Genomic DNA, 19,642 nt, shown 5'->3' on the forward strand with positions numbered 1-19,642 from the left:
TGCGGTTTTGCAAAGCATTGCGAGCAAGGAATGTTAGGCTAAAGATCAAAGTAGGTGGTAACTTGAGCAGGTGGGGCCGAGAACCATTTGAGCGGCGCGTCAGGGGAAAATAGACGTAGTATAAGGAACGTCAGAAAGAGAATAGTTTACGTTAGCAAAGGAGGCGTTCATTGATCGGAAGGAGCTGATAAGATGATCGTTATGTAATAATAATTATAATAGTGTAGTCTTTATTGAGAGCGAATGTAGGACTGGGTAATCCTTTCATACAATTTATTGGTTTTAAAATCAAATAAATCCATACATTGGATGATGGTTAATACCCGCTGGCGGGATTCGAACCCTCGACCTATTGGATAACAGTCGGGGACCTTACACCGGCGCCGCCGAGACAGGCAAGAGTTGAAAGAAAAGGCTGAAGAGTATGATCTGGAGTGTAGCGCTTTATATATAAACATTCAAAATAATTACTACCCTTCCTTTTTACGGGTAATGGTCCTTGTAGGTAGCCGTACGAACTAGGAGAGAGTGCAATTTCTCTGTGAAAAGTTTCATCGTACAATTTTAACATGAAAATCTGAGAGGCACGGTAATTCTCTCATATCCCTGAACCCATTGTTCAATTCATCCCATGAATTTTTCTTGGTCCATGCAGCAATTCGTATTCTGCATAGAATATATTGTAATAAAATATTTGCAATCGCAAATAAGGCTCACTGTCGCACTATCTGTTATTTTTGTTGACTTCAGTCCTTTCAACGCATCTTCTATGCAGTTTTTCTTTTTTCAATTGCTATGATTTGTTCTATTCACCATAAATTACATTTTTATTTACGTCGGTCTTGCTTTTTTATTATCGTGCCAACTTTACCACTCTCTTCCTATTCCCAACTTCCTATAAAATCATATTTTTGCAATTTAATATTTTTAATGTACACCTTAACATCCTTTTATGAATCCATATGATATATTAGGTATAAGTACAACTTGAAAAATGCTATTAGTAATGTAAAAAACAACTCCACTTTTAAATTCTAAAACCTACCGTTCAATCCTCCGCGTAAAATTTCTTTTGTTCCATGCAGCAATTCGTACGATTTCTGCTGTAGTTGAATGTATTGTTGAGACGTATCGTAATAGGGTGGTTTCCTATTATTTTTTTATTGCCTAAATCGAAAGATTATTACTCCTGGAGTACGTATTTCGCGCTTTTAGATTTTTAAATGATCTATTTTGATAAAATCTATTTTTCGCGATTAAATGAAAAGTGAAAAATTTCAAGCGCGCAAAAACGCGACGCGTAAGTAGGAAAGTCCGTGCGACGCATTTCTGGTTCCCCCTCTCTCCTTGTGAAGTGACCTTGATCGAGACTCTGAGCGCTGATAGGACGCAGGATGCTAGTGGATAGCTGAGTACCTCGCTGAATGGTAGCGCGTGGCTTAAAAAAGGTTTATTTATACCTTATCAAACGAAGAAAACTTTCCGACCTTAGCCAGTTTTAATAGGTGATTATTAAGACATGTTTCCCTGAGCTCTGTGCCTCATGCATGCATTGGTAACCTCAGACGATGTATAACTCCTATCCTCTCGTGTAGAAACTAGGTCCCTGTGACGTCACGCGGAGTGGAATCGCATGGGCGCCAATCTGGCCTTTTTCAAATGAGGATAAAATTTGACCCTTGCCATTCGTCTAAACCGGTATTTCAAAAACCAAATAATTTGTGTATTATGAATACACTAATGGTGGGTAACGAATCGCAATCAATGCCTATCGTTTTCTTTGATGAAGGAAACTACCCTATTGGAGAGAATGGAGGTGTTCGGGGATGTGTAGAGAAAACCACTAGTAGCACCCTCTGGTGGATGGAAACAGGTATTAAAATATTCGCGGACCACGCGCCGTTGCATTTTATCTCTCACCTCCCAATCACTAATATTTTTATATTGAAGGCTCATGTCTATTCTCTATCTTATATTCATACACTGCATTCCTTTCAATACATATTTCAAGGATATGAAATTGTTTCTACTCTTCTGATTTTTTCTGCTCTTTATTTTTCCATTTGGATGTGCATCCTAATTTTGGCTTTCCAACTTATAGATAGATGAGAAATAAAATTTAGAAAACAATAAAATGTGTGGTCAAGGTACACAGAGAAAGATTCCTCACTAATATTTTGGATGAAATACGATTTGATGATTTCCCGGCGAATAATGTGGGTAAACTCTTCTCGGGATTCCCACCCGGTTTATTTTTCCATAACGGCCAACATTTCAAGCTCCAACTTGGGGCTCGATGTTCGATGCCGGGTTGAAGCTTGAAACGTTGGCTGTTATGGATAAATTAACCCGGTGGGAATCCCGAGAAGATTTTACTCGCAACATTTTGGATGTTTTCGTAATTAGAGTGATCATAATACTCCTTTCTCTGCTGTAATTATACGACCTAAATATAGAAAAATATTATATGCCTTCCTTATGTACATGTATAAGTTTGTGCTCTTGCTGTTTTTTTTCTCTTTTTAAACTTGAATCCTCCCCTCCATCTTCCAATTTTCAATACGTAATAATTCTGCAGTCGCAAGATTGTGTGTATCACACTTCCTCAACGTCCATTTTTCGTATTTGTGTGTTAGTTTATAAAAGGGTTCTACTCACTACTATCTACTCACACATTCTCGCCTCGACTCTGATACGCGCGGTTAAGTTATTGGTTTCCATTTTTTCATGCAGTAATTTTTAAGAATTCTACTAAGTACGTAAATGTTAAGCCCTGACGTAATTGGGGGGGAAGCAAGTAAAGAAGTGGGCGTGTTTGGGAATGAGTTGCGAGTGAACCGCTAATGACACCCACTGGTGGGTGGGAACGAACAAAAACTGTAAGGTATATCACCAAAATAATTTATAGGCGTTCTTAAGGTTGCCATAGGATTAAAATAATAAAATATATTCAAAATCGCAAACAAAAAATTTTCTCGGCGGAAATGGATTAAATTTTTCGCGGACCTTTTTATTTCGGCTCTCACCACCAGTCACCAGTAGTTTTTGAAAGAAGGCTCATGGTTATAAACAGTTACAACTTGAAAACCTAGCTAGTATTTTAACATCTTCATTACACTCCGGCTACATTTTATATCATGCAGTCATTTGTTGAAATTCTACTGGGTATGTAAACTAAGTTGTGACGTAATTGGGGGTTGTTGGGTGAGTGAGGAGAGGGGTGTTGGAGGAGGTTGGAAATGTATGGCGAGGGAACCACTAACAACACCCTCTGTTGGGTGGGAGCGGACATTTAAATTTTCCCCTCAACCTTTACATTTCGGCTCTCACCACCAATCACCAGTATATTCAGAAAGAAGGCTCATGTTTATGCTATCTGTTCCTTTGTATACCTTTCCTAATGTATGCCTGTCAATACATCTTCCAATCATGTGATATTATTTCTACCGTTCAGATTTCTTAAGCTCTATATCTTTCCATTTGTATGGGTATTCATCTTGTCGAAATCAAAACCATACATTTGTTGAGAAGAATAATTTAAAACGATATGTGTGTTTTAAAAATAACACAAAGATGGCAATATTTCACAGGTTTATTTTCCGTACGACGCGTTTCGACTGTTGGGTCATTATCAAGTACAGCCATGTACTTCATATTATTGTACTTGCCATTATTGTACTTGATAATGACCTAACGGTCGAAACGCGTTGTACGGAAAACAAACCTGTGGAATATTACCATCTTTGTGTTATTTTTAAAACTTAGAATGTCATTCCACTATATAACGCCTGCTTCTGTTACTTTTATTCAGATATATGTGTGATGAAGTTAGTAAGATGAGGGCTCCTGAACAATATATTAGATTTTTAAGAGGTGATTATGATAATCTTTACTCTGCTATAATTGCGCAACTTACATATAGAAATATACTTTATAGTTCTCTTCCAACTTTCTTTGCTTCATATTTCAACAGCTGCAAGATTGTGTGTATTACTTCTCCTCAACTCCCAGTTTCTATATGGTAGTTTAGAAAAAGTTACTACTTGAAAAAACTTGGCTATTATTTTAACACATTCACGCTTTGATTCTGAGACCCGCGGTCCAGTTTTCCGTTTAAATTCCGGCTACATTTTATATTATGCTGTTATTTGTTTAAATTCTACAGCAAACGTGAACGACATTAAAATTTTCGCAGACATCTCCACCTTTACATTTTGGCTCTCGCTACCAATTGCCAGTAGTGTTAGAAAGAAGGTTCATGGTTATGCTTTCTGTTCTTTTCCTATGTTCTACAATTAGCAATGCACCTTCAGAAATATGACGTAAAGAAAGTTTCGATCACGCATTTATTGCTATAAATAATTTTTCTCGTCTATTGTGTGTGTACGTTGGGTATCGACAATCGGATACACGTCCAAATATTTATTTTCCAATGTATATATTTCCACTTGGACTTGTATCCTGGTTGTCGAAATCAAACCTATACAAAAGACGAGAAAAATAATTGAAGCATAGCAATAAATGTGTGTAAATCAATATTTTATATACGACATATTTCTGCAGGTGTATTATATGTTTTGCCACACTCCATAAACGTCCAACTTTCGTATCTATGTGTAAGTTTATAAAAAGTTACTACTCAAAAAGGCTAACGTCTTTACTCTTAGATTCTAAAAATATAGACCCGCGGTTCAGTTTTCCATTTAAAAATCTTTTGATGCGATAATTTGTATAAATTCTACTGGGCACGTAAATTTTAAGATGTGACATAATTGATGCATACATTAGTTTGTACTCTTGCTGTTTTCTTTCCCTCAGTGAGCTCCATTCTTCCCCTTAGTCATCCGACTTTCTTTACGTCATATTTTTGCCGCTGCAAGATCGTCTTCATCACACTTCCACAACTCCATTTCTTGTATCCACATGTTAGTTTATAAAAAGTCATAACTCGAAAAACGCTTCTAAAAACATCTAACGCTTATATTCTGAGACTCTCGGTTGGATTTCCGTTGAAATTTTTCATGCAGTGCCTTTTAGGAATTCTACTGGGTACTTTACATGTTAAGTTATGACGTCATCGGGGGTTGGGGAAGGGGATGCAAGAAGAGGTGGTCGGAGAAGTGTGGCGAGAGAACCGCTAATAACACCCTCTGGTGGGTGGGAACGAGCATTAAAATTTTCGCGGACGCCGCCGCCGAGGCATTTACTTTACTTTGATGGCGTTCGCCGCCCCTGGCACTATATGTTCTCTCTCTCCCGCGCGGCTGCACGAATGCCGCATTGCAGCTCCAGGGCCGGCACTTCTCTCTCTTCCTCTCTTTCTATCGCGAGAGGCCCTCGTGTTATTCCTTCTCCCATCCTACTGCGAATGAATGGTGCGATGGCGAAGGCAGAGTGTGGAAACTGGAAGCGGATATAAAAGGGCTGAGCGTTGAGAGGAAAAGAGGCTCTGTTCTGTTTGTTTTATACGAGCACGCAGTCGTCCAATTCCGAGAGCGTATCTCTTATTTCATTCCTTATCCTTCTACCCTCTAATTTACTTCCAAATCATTCGCTCAGTGTTTTAAACCGATGGATTTTCTGATAGATGAGGGTAAGGGTCGCCGCAGAGTGAGCCACGGTCGTTTGCTATCACGCTTTCAGGCTAGAAACACAGTTCCTGTGTCAATTTAAAATCCGAAGGTTGTTTTGCACGTGCGAGGGTAAAGTTTGCCCCGTAGTAAGACACAGTCATTTTATATCACGTTTTCGGGTTAGGGAGTACAGTTCATAAAAATGAAAGTTGCTCCACAGTTTTTCTCATGCATTAAGCCTAGGAATTCAGAATCACACGTCCTCTCAATATTTTCTTGCAACTATAATGCATTTCAATTATTTTTTAAGTAAGTAATTAACATAATAAATTGCAATTAATTACTTTTTATATCCTATATAAGGATCCTTACCTACGTTTTCTAATTCAAGTGAAGGTTGTTTTGGAAATGTGAGGGTAAACGTCACCCCTGATCAAGCCACAGACGTTTACTATCACGAATTGAGAGTTTGGAGATAGCAGTTCTTTTAACTGGGCCAACTTGCTCAGATAGGATAATTATTTAAGAGTTTTAGGAGGCTTCTCTTGAGAATCGAACCAGAAACTTCTCGACAAGCAGTTCAGCACTTAACGCTCCCCTAAAAGTTGGTTTACCTAGGTGAGGATAGAATATCCCCTAGACGTAGCCACGAGAGTCTAAAATCTATAGATTCAGGATTGGGCGGCCTACTCCTTTCCCTGGCCCGCGTTTAACTTCGTGGATCAGTTTGGATATGCCTAAAGGCTTCAATCAGGATTCGAACCCAGGACCCCTCAAATGCTCCACCCACTAGACTGTAAGATTCTCCAGTGTTGAATAATAAATACACGTTATACGTATTAGACCAAAACGAAGGCACTAACATGCCGATGTACTTTTTTTTGCCCGTTGATTTTTGAGAGTGCAGATAATATGCCGTTATGCTATGATGTCAATTAATATCAGTAGCAGCTCCCTTCAAAAGTCGATTCAAGTACATTTGCGGGTAACTTTGGGTAATATAAAACTTGAAAATGTTGAAGGATATATCGATGTAGAAACTAATACAACCAAGGATGCCGTGAAGAAACAGGGCAATTAGCCGTGAATACAACAGGTTTTAACAAGAGAAAGGCGTACTTTAAAAAATTGGAGTATTAAAATACGATTGGATTCACGCATGACTTATCATGGAGCAGGGTCAGGAGACTGGGTCGATACGTAAGATGATTTGCGTTAACCTGCCGTAACATTTATAATTCTTTGTATACTCTGGAAATTATATAATTATAGTGACTGAATTGGGGATACATGTGTAAGATGATCTTTCATTTAGCATGGAAACCATTTTCTTTAGATTTATTTCCTTCGTCTTCCTATTATTAGATATTTAAGTTCAAGTTCTCAAAAAGAGATAGCTCACCCTGTGGAAATGAGCTAATTTCTTCATATTGTGTTATCTAATTTATAATTGAAGAAAGAGGGTTGGTGAATTTCTGCGTTCATGAATCTGCTTCCTGTTAACTTCTCCGGAAATTTCATCAATGGGGTGGTATACGCATAGAAATGGCGTTGAATTAAAAAAAAAAGTAATTTGAAATGCTCCACACCGGGTTATTCCCACGTGTAAGTTATATGGGAGTCATTAAAACGGTATATACGTAACGCGACCTTAGATGCAAAGCCAAGCTTTTTTAGTTGGCGATGTAATCTCTCGGATAGCCGGAGAAAGACGCATTAACCAATGTGTCGTCAGCTAAAATGAAACTGAAAATGAAGCGACGTGATAATGTACGAGGTCTGAGCTCCTCTCATAGCTTGAGAGACAAAAGTTTCCCTCGGAAACGACTGAAGTTAATTTCTCTTTCATTAGATGCGAAATTGGAATCTGGTGCGTGTGGTATGACGGGACAGTGTTGCATAATTGAAGATTTTATACTGCGGACGTAAAAAGGAGATTCTTAACACTTAAAAGCATGTGAGCATGTTTTTTATACTTCATTTTAATTATTTCACAAAAATAAAAAAAATGTCGATCGTCAAACTCAATTATTTCGAGATCTGATAAGATATTGAATATGGTTAATTCCTGTACATTCGTAGATAATACCAAACTTTTGCACATGGATCACGTAATTCTCACCCGTATGATGGAGCTTGATATGATTGATACATTGAAAATGGAAAAAGAAACAGGAAAATCACTAATGACATCATTTTGGATTTTTTTGTCCTTTCAGGATTTTTGTAAATGCTTAGCTTGCACCAATCTATGGCATAGGTGATTCATTTGTTTGCCCCTTGATTTTTAAGAGTGCAGATAATATGTTTTAACTCACCATTATGATGTTATAATTCCAATATTTTGGTCGTAAACTTGTTGCTTTGGTAATGAATCACCGGTACTAGAACATAAGTTTTGTCGCCGTACGAATATGGCTTTTTTGTATTGGCAGTCGTCACCATGATCTATTTTTGTACTTATCACTGATAATTTTTTGTACATAGAGTATGAAGCACTACATTCCGCGTGGCGTAATCATCGAATAGTATGAAATAGAATTTGTAAATGGAAAATGTGAGGCACTATCATGACGAATTTGGCTATTTTAAGTTATAAATAGTATACCTAACGTCTTAAACTTTTACTCGACGCATTACTTTTAAATTTATAGTTTTCCTTTTACGCATATTGCCTTTATTTCCAATTTTTTACCTTAAAAATGTAAGTTCTCATAAGCTAAGCATAATTCCTTGGAATCTAAATCTTTTCGCTGTAAATGTGAATGTATATCAAACTGAATATTTATACTCCTGTTGGGATTTTATTATTCTGTTGATTGTAATATTTACTGAGAAAACGGAAAGATTTATTTGTAAGAAATTTACGTCCTTGCGGAAGTTATTTATTTTCCTTGGAGACAACAATTGCATGATGATTGATTAACTTTTATGATGTATTGTTTTTTCTATCCTAATTGATTGTTAATTCAATTCATGATGATGGTTGAATGATTTTCTTGTCATTCAAAACACAAAGTCTAATGGGTACACTTCTCAACTAATCCATAGCAAAATTAACGTACTGGGTAATTTCATATAAGGTTACAAAAAATATCAGTAGCACCTCTTTTAAAAAAATTGATAAAAATGCACATATTCTGAAGGTGGGTATCATTCAATATTGATTCTATCTTGTTAACGGTTCCTATGTTGGCTTTGCAAGTATCATACATTAAGTTTTGGCCAGGGATTGAGGTAAAAATGACTTTGTAACAATCATATTTCTTTTTTTCTGGAGCATTAGGTCCGCGTGAGGAAACCCGAGGTACGGTTTCAGAAAATGCAAAATTTTAATGGATTCTCAGAATTTACATTTTAATTCTAATTTTGTGCTGGACTATCCTTCCGAGAATAATACATCGAAAAAGCTGCCTTCGCCGTTTGGCATCAAAATTTGGCTTCCATCGAATGTTCGTCAGTTCCCTCCATTATCAGCCGTCGTTTCTTCTTTTTTTCGGTAATAATTTCCTAACTTAATACACTGCCTTCGGGATCGGAGATTCAATTTCGATAATGAGTTCTTGCGCCTCGGGGTGCAATTACCTTAAAACCTCTCGTAGAAGTAGACCAGAATCTTCTCCTACCATCGGAAACTGCCTCGTGACACGGATCAAATCATTTTGTGGGGTTATTATTTTCCCCTTCTCTGGAATTCTAGTGGGTAGAGTGCTTAGCTACTGAGCTACCGATTGAACATTCCCGAGTTCGAGTCCCGGGTGAGTCCCGAATCCCAAATTAAATGCAACACGGGCAAGTGAACGACACCAACCGTGCTATGAATGCGTAAAATTCTCACGCGTGTATTGAAGTCATTGGTGTGCGTGGTAACCGTGTTTATGAAGCGCTTCGATGCAGGGGCGGACTGGAGTGATTAGGGGCCCTCGGCTGGGGCCCATGATGGGGCCCCCCTAGGGGGATTCGGAGGTCATCCTCTGGGGAAACTTTACAAAATAACATGCCCGGAAATAGATTTTGACTCTAGTAGGGTACTTAAAAGGGCGATAAAACTTAATAAATAATAGCAATTTCTTAACAAAATATATATAATGAAAAGTGTGAATTTCATAGCTTACAAAATTTAACAATGCTTTATGGTTCCATTATCTATTATTTAATGATTTTTTTCCTTGAAACCGCCCTTAAATCTAAAAATAACCTCTGAAATAGCCTTCTCAAATAACCCTTTCAAAAAGGTATCAAGTTCTTTTTTGTCTGCTGACACTTTATTTTATTTTTGTATATACTCTTATTGCACAGAGTATGTCGTAAATAAATCAACCAATGAAAACGCAGAGTTTTATAACGGTAAAAAAAGTTTGGTTCAAATACTCTTGGGTCTTGTTATTACACTTTTCATTCACGCCTCATGATAAACGCGGGCGTGGTGCAAACCCCCCCCCCCCCCCTAAGCTTGGGGCCCTCGGCGAATGCCGACAGGCCGACCTTGCCAGACCGCCCCTGCTTCGATGTTGAACTCACAGAACCGCATTCAAATTCTTGTTAAAACTTCCTAGCATCACAAACGAAAAATCATTGAAATCCGAGGTGGTCTATAAATAGAATCTTGGCCAGAGGTGAATTCTACCCTCACATTTCCGAGCCAACATTTAACCCTTTATAACCCACTGTTGCTTCTAAGCAACATCAAAAGTGTTTAAACTTTCAGATCTATTTAGGAGATATCAAAACTAAATATTACTTTGTAGTGTAAATTTTAATAACGAAATATTTAGCTGTCAGGATAATTATCATTGAGTGTAAAATTTTCAAGTTTTCAAAATGAAAAATCTTGACATTTGAATACTCCCACAAACAGCTATGGGTTTGAAAGGGTTAAATAGAAGCTTTAACTCTTCGTTTCTCAGAAAAATCAATAACTTTACCGAGTATATATCAATGAAAAAAATGCACAGTCTGACAACAATTTTTGTTTAATGTTGTGAATAACATATACGTGCAAGTAAAATTAACTTGAAACAAAAAAATCGAGTAATAGATGGCAAGCTTCCATGAGGATACAAAGTTAGCCCATTGTAAGTGTTTCAAAATGTGTGGAAAATGTCGAAATGTCTGGACTTGCTCACCCAAGTGTCCAATGGTAGGCGAGAGCCGTTGTCTCTGGACGACTTTCCCCTTTCTGTGGTCTCCAGTCCACCCCAGATTTTTAATTACATCCACTGTGGACGTGGTTTCTTGGATAATTACAGAGAGCAAGCCTTTTGTCTGAGGTCAACTGAAGGTTGAACAGAGGTTACCGTTGGCCGAACAGCAGGCACGTGCCTATAAATAAATTTTGAATCGAGGCGTTTCTGAGTGTGAGATAACGGAGTGAAATATGAAAGAATGTTGCATTGTTTGATTCGAGAATAACGGAAACTAATGCATGAAAGGAGACTTGAATTGATAGTTGTTTTTTTTTCAAGGAATTTAAAAACGAAAAATAACGGAGTTAATACATTTAGCCGGCACCACTTTTTATTATAAGTGTAAAGAGGGGGCCGAGTCTAGTTTAATTCGTGAAAAGCCGTTGTTTGGAGTGTTTTTCACTCACGTGGTTGAACTCGAAGTTTGGTTTGAAATGGTGAGTGTAAAGCTAAACCCATATTAGGCCATTCTATTTCATACTTAGCCTAGATTAGAGCCTGGGACCCTCCGGTCATCAGCTAAGTTCCCTACCCGCTAGCATTACTATGCTATCGCGCTCCCCTAAAGGTGCGTTTACACTATGTAACATGTTACATAAACAAGTTACATATAATATGTTTTACGAAAAATTACAAATCCGTGTAAAATTTACATGTAACATTGTGTAACAAAACCAAATTTCGTGTTGTGTAACAAGTTTTTGGTTTCCGGCACGAATTGGGAAAATGTGTAACTTGTTACAGAAAATAGGTGAGTCGCATGATGGAGATAGCCAGTTTATGGGTGGGCTGCAACTGAACCTGTAACATGTTATTTGTGCATTTTTGGCTCCGCTGGACTCTTGTTGTAAAAAAATGTTATATAAAACAAATATTACAAGTAACTTGTTACATGTAAAATGTTATATAAAGGTGCGTTTACACTATGCTAAATATCAAAATATTGGGGTACATAGTAATATAATATCTGTATGTGCTTATTTTCAAGTTATTAGTCTCTCTCTTGTAGGAAAAACTACTTATTGAGATCAGTGACCCATGAAAATCTGTGATTTTAAGTAGATATGTTTTACTTAGATGAGCTCTGTGGTGGTTTGACAAAACCTTCTGCAACATTTATATAAAGGTGCGTTTACACTATGTAACATGTTATATAAACATATTACATAGTGTAAACGCACCTTAATGGACAGGTGGCAGTAGAACTTGCTCCGAACTAAGCCATTGGGGGTGAATTTCACACAGTCAGGGTAGGGTGCCGGTGCCTTACGCTGGTCCACCTCGCTTTCTTAGAATTTTGTTTGGGAAAGTCCGGAGGCTATGAAAGATAGGAACTGAATAGGAAGGAAGGTCCTAGGATATATACCCGGAATCTCTCGTTTGGCAGCCAAGCGCTGTTAACACCGTGAACCACTTATCACTTATCCATGAACATGCGAAAAAATGGCTGTGCGGTTCGTCAAAAACTGCTACGGGCGTACAGCCAAGTTGCCCAGATGTTAAGCGAATTAGGCTGGGAGCCGTAGGCTGCGCGCTGGGCTTAGATTGCTCGAACAAATGAGAATAGATATCATTAAGAGTGACACGTAGAACGTAATATTAGAGCCCAACTATATTCCCAGGTCCGACAGAAGCGATAAAGTAAGAGCGATATTTAGCCGAACGGATAGGTATGGGAATAGGGTGGTTTCCTATTATTTTTTTATTGCCTAAATCGAAAGATTATTATTCCTGGAGTACGTATTTCACGCATTTAGATTTTTAAATGACGATATCTATTTTTCGCGATTAAATGAAAAGTGAAAATTTTCAAGCGCGCGAAAACGCGACGGGTAGGAATGAATGCCGGGAAATCTCTCCATGTGACGTATTTCTCGTTCCCGCTGCCACCCTGTGAGGTGACCTTGAGGGAGGCTTGAGCGCTGATACGACGCAGGCTGCTAGCGGGTACCTGAGTACCCTGCTAGCTGGTAACTTGGCTTAAATAAGGATTATTAATACCTTATCAGACGAAGAAAACTTTCCCACCTTAGCCAGTTTTAATAAGTGATTATTAAGACATGTTACCCTGAGCTCTGCGCCTCATGCATGCATTGGTAATCTCAGACGATGTATAACTCCTATCTACTCGTATAGAAACTAGGTCCCAGTGACGTCACGTGGAGTGGCATCGCGTGGGCGCCAATCTGGCCGTTTTCAAATGAGGATAAAAATGGACCATTGCCATTCGTCTAAACCGGTATTTCTAAAACGAAATAATTTGTATATTAGGAATACACTAATGGTGGGTAAGGAATCGCAATCAATACCTTTCGTTTTCTTTGATGAAGGAAACTACCCTATTCGTTTTCTCCCCGACCCTAAAGCACTTTAATAAATACTAATGGTAATTTCACTTATCCTTTTTATGCGTAAACGGCTGGTGTCCTAATAACCCCTGCCACACGCCTTTTAGGTGGCTTGCAGGGTAGTATGTAAATGTAAATGTAGAACACTAGGCTACCTCTTTACCCTTTAGGATATTCTAAAAAAATGAATAATGAACGTTTTACATTTTGAATTTTCCCAGGAATTAAGAACGTAGGAAATATGATAGAAAAGATATGTATATTTTATGAAAATGATATCGTGCTCACTTCGTGCCAGATCACACATTATGTTATGAAGTTATTGACACACATTCAGCTCTCGGGGGTTATTTTCTATCTCTAAGCAACGTCAAATATCCAGGATTTATGTTTGGCGGCGACCACTGAATTCTCCCTCGGGATTCAAACTGAGGCCAAGTGATCTAAGCCGGCGGTGGTCCAGCTAAGGCTGCACCATAAGAAATGGGAAAATTACTGTGGAACTAAATATCTGTTGGACAGTTGGAGTTTTGAGAATAACTTCAATTTTGTAGAGCAATTTTGAGCACGGCGTAAACATTACCCAGGCTGGGATAGGACTGCGATGCTATGAATAAATGAAAATTTCTATTTCAATTCGTGTTTGCCTTCTCCAAATCGGAATATTTTTATTATCCATCTGAATCTGCATTATTCCATTTATATTTACCCTTTTCCCGCATGACAATGAGAAGTATGGTGGTTTCCCAAACGAGGGAAAGGAAAAACTGATCACATTTTGCCACATCTTTTCTATTTCCTTAATGACGTCCAATTTTTTCGGAAAATGAGCTTACTGCAAATATCTTTCGTTCCATTTAAGTGCCTTCTTTCTTTCCATTTTAAAGGGAGTTGATACTTCTGACTTTTGAGCTCGTCGCCATCCAATTTTCTTTCCTTCGTAATTGAATTTGGGGTGTTCAAGATTGGCTCTTCCTATTTTATGAGTTCGATTGAGGATATTAGTTCCTTATTAAATCCCTTTTTTTATTATTTTCATTTAATTTTTAAGATTTCATCATTTTTCCGGAAATATTCTGGCGGGAGGATAATGATTGCATGCTTACGACGAAAGTTATAAGACCTTTGCATTTTTATTTTTTTGTAAATTATGATAAATGAATATATCGCCACATTTACTATGAAAGCCAATAGTAAGATGGAGATGATGGTGGGTTCCTCTGCTCTCCGATTAAAAATTGCTTTTCATTGTTCATCGAATACCAGTGTTTTTTTAAGTGTAACACGTTATTTTTATGCAGAACGGCTGATATATTTTTAAATGTTCTATGGCAATAAATTTAATGTAATTTTACAATTAATTTTGCAATTAATTTTGCACCTATTAACTGCCTGTTTCAATATTACTTGTTGTACTGAAATACCATATAATAATTGTACTTGTTTCTATTATTTCCTTCTTATATTAGTGTACTATTATAACATGCTCTTCTCCTCTTTAGTATCCGTTATGGTGCCCCATTTTTAGCAATCGCAAGTATTTGTGAAAATCATATTTGTTTCAAATTTATATCGAGGCAGGTCGAGAGGTTCTTTAAGAGATTACATTTAGTATCTCACGCAGTATTGTCCTGTTCAGCACCATTTCATAATTCCTAGAAAGAGATTACGCAAGTAAAATTTTTAATGTTCGACTCAAGAATTAACAAGAATGTGCTCAAAATACCCTGAAATCATCAATAGTGATCATTTGTTAAAACACCGATAAAATTTCTATCCTTTCTTTTTATCGCAACTACGTTTTGAGGATCAATAACTCCACTTCCGATTGTAAGACGAACTCTTTCTCAATTGCCGTCCAGAAAGGGAAAAATACATCTACCTACATACAAATTGATTGTTGACGAGTTGACTTTGAGGAAGTCCATGGATAGTGATAATTGAAACCACAGTAGTATTTTTGCGAAAATAATGTATATAGAGCGAAAAAAGTGTGGAAAAATACTATTGCTATTTTCAGCCATTACCACGTATCAGTCCCTGTGGCGCAGTGGATAGCGCGTTGGACTTCTAATCCAAAAGTCGTGGGTTCGAATCCCACCAGGGATGAAATTTTTGCCGGCCTCGGTGGCGCCGGGATAAAATCCCCGACTGCTAACCTAGAGGTTGCGGGTTCGCATCCCGCCAGGGTGGCTTGACCACCATCCAGGGCATGGATGTTTGTGATAGTCAATCAAGTTAATTGTAAGAGAGGACAATGTCGCTTGAATAATAAAGACGAAATTATTATTATTATATTTACTTTTATTATTGTTATATTTTATTATTATCATTATTATTACCTACTTACATCCCCATAATCTGCCTCATTAGGATTGTGGCCCCAATGTTAGGGCCCCAGACGCCAACAAAAGCAGGATAGAAAAATAAAAAAGAGGAGATGAACGCATATAGTTCCACTATCACTTATTAGAGTCCCTGATTCTTCGGCAGACAAAATTACTCCTATACATATGCGGTCGGTATAATCTCTCTAAACCCTTCCGTGACTGTGCCTATAAAACTTACGCGAACTTCTGTGTGGGGTATCTCAGGTAACCCATTTATAATTCATAAGTTATATGTTGTATTTCTTTCTTGTGATATAATACCATGGCTCTTTTTTAATTATATAATGTCTTGTTTTTGTATAATTTATAAGTAAATTTTAGGCTACATTTATGTTTTTACATTGATTTTGTGCGAAATGGCAGGAATCTTTCATATTTCGCTATTACAACTGTACATTGACTAGCAAGCCATGAAAAAACACGTACAAAAGGTGCCATCATATAGAATGTTGGCGTTATTGAAGTGAAATTTATTGCATTCAACTTTAATCCCTGCACTGCTTTAAAAAAAACAAGTATTTTTTTCTTCCCGTCCACAGCTTTGCGGGGTGAATCAGTTACCCCACCAATGAAAAATGAAGTTTTCAAAAACAAATTTAAACGTAAAAAAAAATTATTCGTCACCTACATAGCAACAAAGAGGCTGAGCTAAAATACAAAAAATATCAAAGGGACAAAATAAAATAATTATACATCATTAACATAATTTGGGGTAATTGAGTTACCCCGCACAGTCTGGAAAGGGTTATTATATCGTTTCTGTCTGGCGATAAAATATAGTGAGGTTCCAACATGTCCTCCGCATCTCTCTGAAAGATATCAGCTGTTGATAACTCAACAATAGTACGCCTAGCATGTAGCCTCCGAGTTTCTTGCGACTCCCAGAGTAATTCTTGTTGGAGGTGTTCAGTCCCTTGTGATCGCTCGTAACAGTTTTTGACAAATCCCGCAGCTTTTTTTATATTTTATTTAGTTCATGGATTTAATGTTTTTGAGATGGATTCGATGTACTCCCTGAGTATTCTAGTTACGACCGAAAGAGTGAAAGTAGCACGTATCTTTCAATTTTTCTTCCGAAAAACTGACCACAACACGCTGAACGAATCCTAGCTTCTCCAGGGCTCTGGGAAAAATATTTCAAATGTGTATTCCCCAAGATAGCTTTGTAGTTATCGTAATTCGTAACTTTGTATTACGCTAGGGAAAATGCGATCGGGAAATATTCAGTATAAGGCGTAGAAGTTAGAACATACATACTCTCCCTTGATCGAGGTGCTTTTGTCTTCTTTTGTGACTTACTGCATGTTATAAAACTTAACCACTCATGTTTAAATGTTTCAGGCCCATAGAGTAGATACTTGCTAACATTTAACAATACTTCAAAGATGGAAATTCAAAAATTCTAGCACGAATTCTACTTCGGAACCCCATGAAGTGTTGTGCTTAAAATGTTTAAGATTCTCTTCACGATATTTTCCTCTCAATCAAAGAATATTTTACTCAGTGTGGGGAAACACAGCCTTGGTAGCATTGAAAATCCCATCATTAGAACGTGGCGAGTTAAAACCCACCGATACATGGTCATTGGTGAGGGAATATGTGGAGGAGGTTTCGCAGGAAACCTCGAGGGTTTAGCGATGAGGCCACACCCATTTGTCTGCCAGGGATACGAGCGGGCGGTGTTGGTTTGAGGAATTTGGTGCCCCCAGATGATCAATCTTAGCAAGCCGCCAGAAAGGGTTTGGACATTATCTCGTGGCATGCACGCACAATGGGGTTCCTTCCCCCATCTCCGCTACAGGGAGTAGCCTCCCGGGAAAATCTGCCCGATCCCCCAATCACCTCCTTCCACACCCTTAAGGGTAAAGAGTCCCCTGTAATCCTCGCAGCATTTATCAAGCCCCATGCCACAACAATCCCTTGAGGCCTTTCACGAGGATATACTGGCCTTCAACGCTTGCCCCCCTCACCTGAGAAGGAAATCACTCAACGAGGCAGGGAATTTGAATGATTAAATGTTGTGTTCTGTTGATTTTTAATCGCTAATTTGGAGTCCGCCTCACTCTCCCTCAACGCTGACTAGCAAAAGACCAATGGAATTTCGATGAGTAGAGAATACCAAAGCACTGCCGGAACAAATGACTTTGTACGCAGTCACGCGCACTGGTGCTAAGTTAAATACACCAAAGGATGAAGTTCGCCATGAAAAAACATTGAACTTGGCCAGTATTCGAACCCGGCTAAGTCAAATATTTTTTCATGGTGAACATCCCTTGGTGTATTTATTTTTTTTGTACAGAATATTAAAATATGGCTTTAATATCACCAAAATAGTAGTTTACTCTTTATAGTGGGGATACGAAAAAACAGTTTCACTTTTCAAATGTTTTTAATGCATTGTTACGCCCGGTTGTTGCGATAAATTTTTAAAATGCTAATGGAAAAATAATTGGAAAATTTAACAAAAAATTAATAATAAAAAATAAAACAAAGAGTAGAAAAGTTGGATAAAAGAATTGATGAAAACTTCCCTTTTTCCTCATAATGATATTAATGACCATCTAATATTTAAAACGGAAGGCGTTTAAAATTTCAAAGTAAAAAATGTCTGTTAATAATGCAGCGCCTTTCTTTATTAAACAAAAATTCAACATCAGTGGGGTGAAAGTAACTCAAAGAATACTTTTTTCGCAACACTTCTTTTTTAAAGCGCTCATACATGACTCAAGGATTAAATCCTGAAAATTCTATGGCTGTGTCTTTAGTACTTACTGCAATACGTTGATGGTTGAGTGGATTATTAAGTCAAGACAAGTAGCTTTACACAAGGGAGAAGATAACTCGACTTTGGTGTCATAACATATCTAGTTACATCTTTAGATTTCAAGTTTAAGTAGTGTGTAAGTGCAACACTTTAATTTCCTATGAGTTGTAATGTTGATAATTTCTGAAGACTGGTCATTTATTGTACATGATTAATACTGTAAAATATTTCGTCGCAATGAGTATCAGAGTGATTTAAAGGTCAACACATGACACCATGAGTCTATATCAAAACAAATTAAGTAATTATATAATATTAATAAACTAAGAGTGCATTTCTTTGATTCTTTGATTAAATATCGTGGGTCTGTACGAAGCATGTGGATAACTACTAAAGAAGATTTATTTTGATCAAATGGCTGTAGTCAGTGTAGTAGGTAAAACGAATGCTTTTTCAACACATCTGGTATTTCATATAATATTGCGAGAACGAACTCAACTCCTCCTTTCAGAGCCCGTTGGAATTGTGGCTTTCACACCCGTGAATAAGATGAATAAAAAGAGGCGTGCTCGTGGAGTAGTGTAGGGATTACATTGTTTGTGGGGTGGTATTGACTTGCAACGCATCAACTAAATAATTGAGAATGATTGCGGGCAAACATACGTGTGTGAAGTGTTTTGCTCCCATCAAGTGCTCGTGGAAGGGCTATAATGAAAACGCTTCAAAAATGGGTCAAGGGATTAATGTCACACAAAACGTGTGCTTTAAACGTAACGTGACAACGCTGTTGTGGATGAAATGAATTTTTCTTTACTCTGCCAGTGTGCAGATGGCGCATGTGTAGATATAAGAATTCTGATTATAAAACAGCACTCTTTTTCGTGAGTATTTTCCGCTGCCTGAAACTTGAAGCATTTCCAAAATAGCCCAGGAAAATTTTCCTTTCGCACAAAAAGGATATGCTCATGCAGGGATTCATTTGAAAAAAAAAGAAACTCGTGTCTTTCATGCTTTTTTTATGAATCCGTCGCCTACTTCTATAGCTATTTTCGAAGAAATATTTGCGGCCTAAGCCCTTTCTTATATGAGTTGATGACGTCATGAACTCATATCGAGAGGATCTCCCCTTATCTGCTGCTCCTCGCTCTCGCGTGATTCGTTGGGTCTCAAGAGAGAGCAATGATTAACACCGGGCGAGCGAGCTCGTTGGGATGGGAACTGATAAGTTGATGACGTAAGGATCTCACACTGAAAGGCTCACCGCTTCCCCGCTATACCTTGGTTTTGAGCATGGGCCTCGTGTGTCTCGCCGCAGTTTCCACCCTTACTAGAGATTCCTTCCCTCAGTGAATAATTCTCGTTGGTCTAATACAGGGGTCTC

The 19,642-nt window shown here is 37.8% G+C and overlaps 1 non-coding gene across 1 annotated transcript; it reads left to right on the forward strand.

The window, feature by feature from the left end:
- The first annotated feature begins 15,143 nt into the window (after window positions 1–15,143).
- Trnar-ucu lies at window positions 15,144–15,216 on the forward strand. The gene has a single exon. It is a non-coding gene; the product is annotated as a tRNA-Arg (tRNA).
- Window positions 15,217–19,642: the final 4,426 nt, after the last annotated feature.

The sequence above is a fragment of the Ischnura elegans genome, chromosome 8 (assembly GCF_921293095.1).
Source record: "Ischnura elegans chromosome 8, ioIscEleg1.1, whole genome shotgun sequence".
NCBI classification, from domain to species: domain Eukaryota; kingdom Metazoa; phylum Arthropoda; class Insecta; order Odonata; family Coenagrionidae; genus Ischnura; species Ischnura elegans.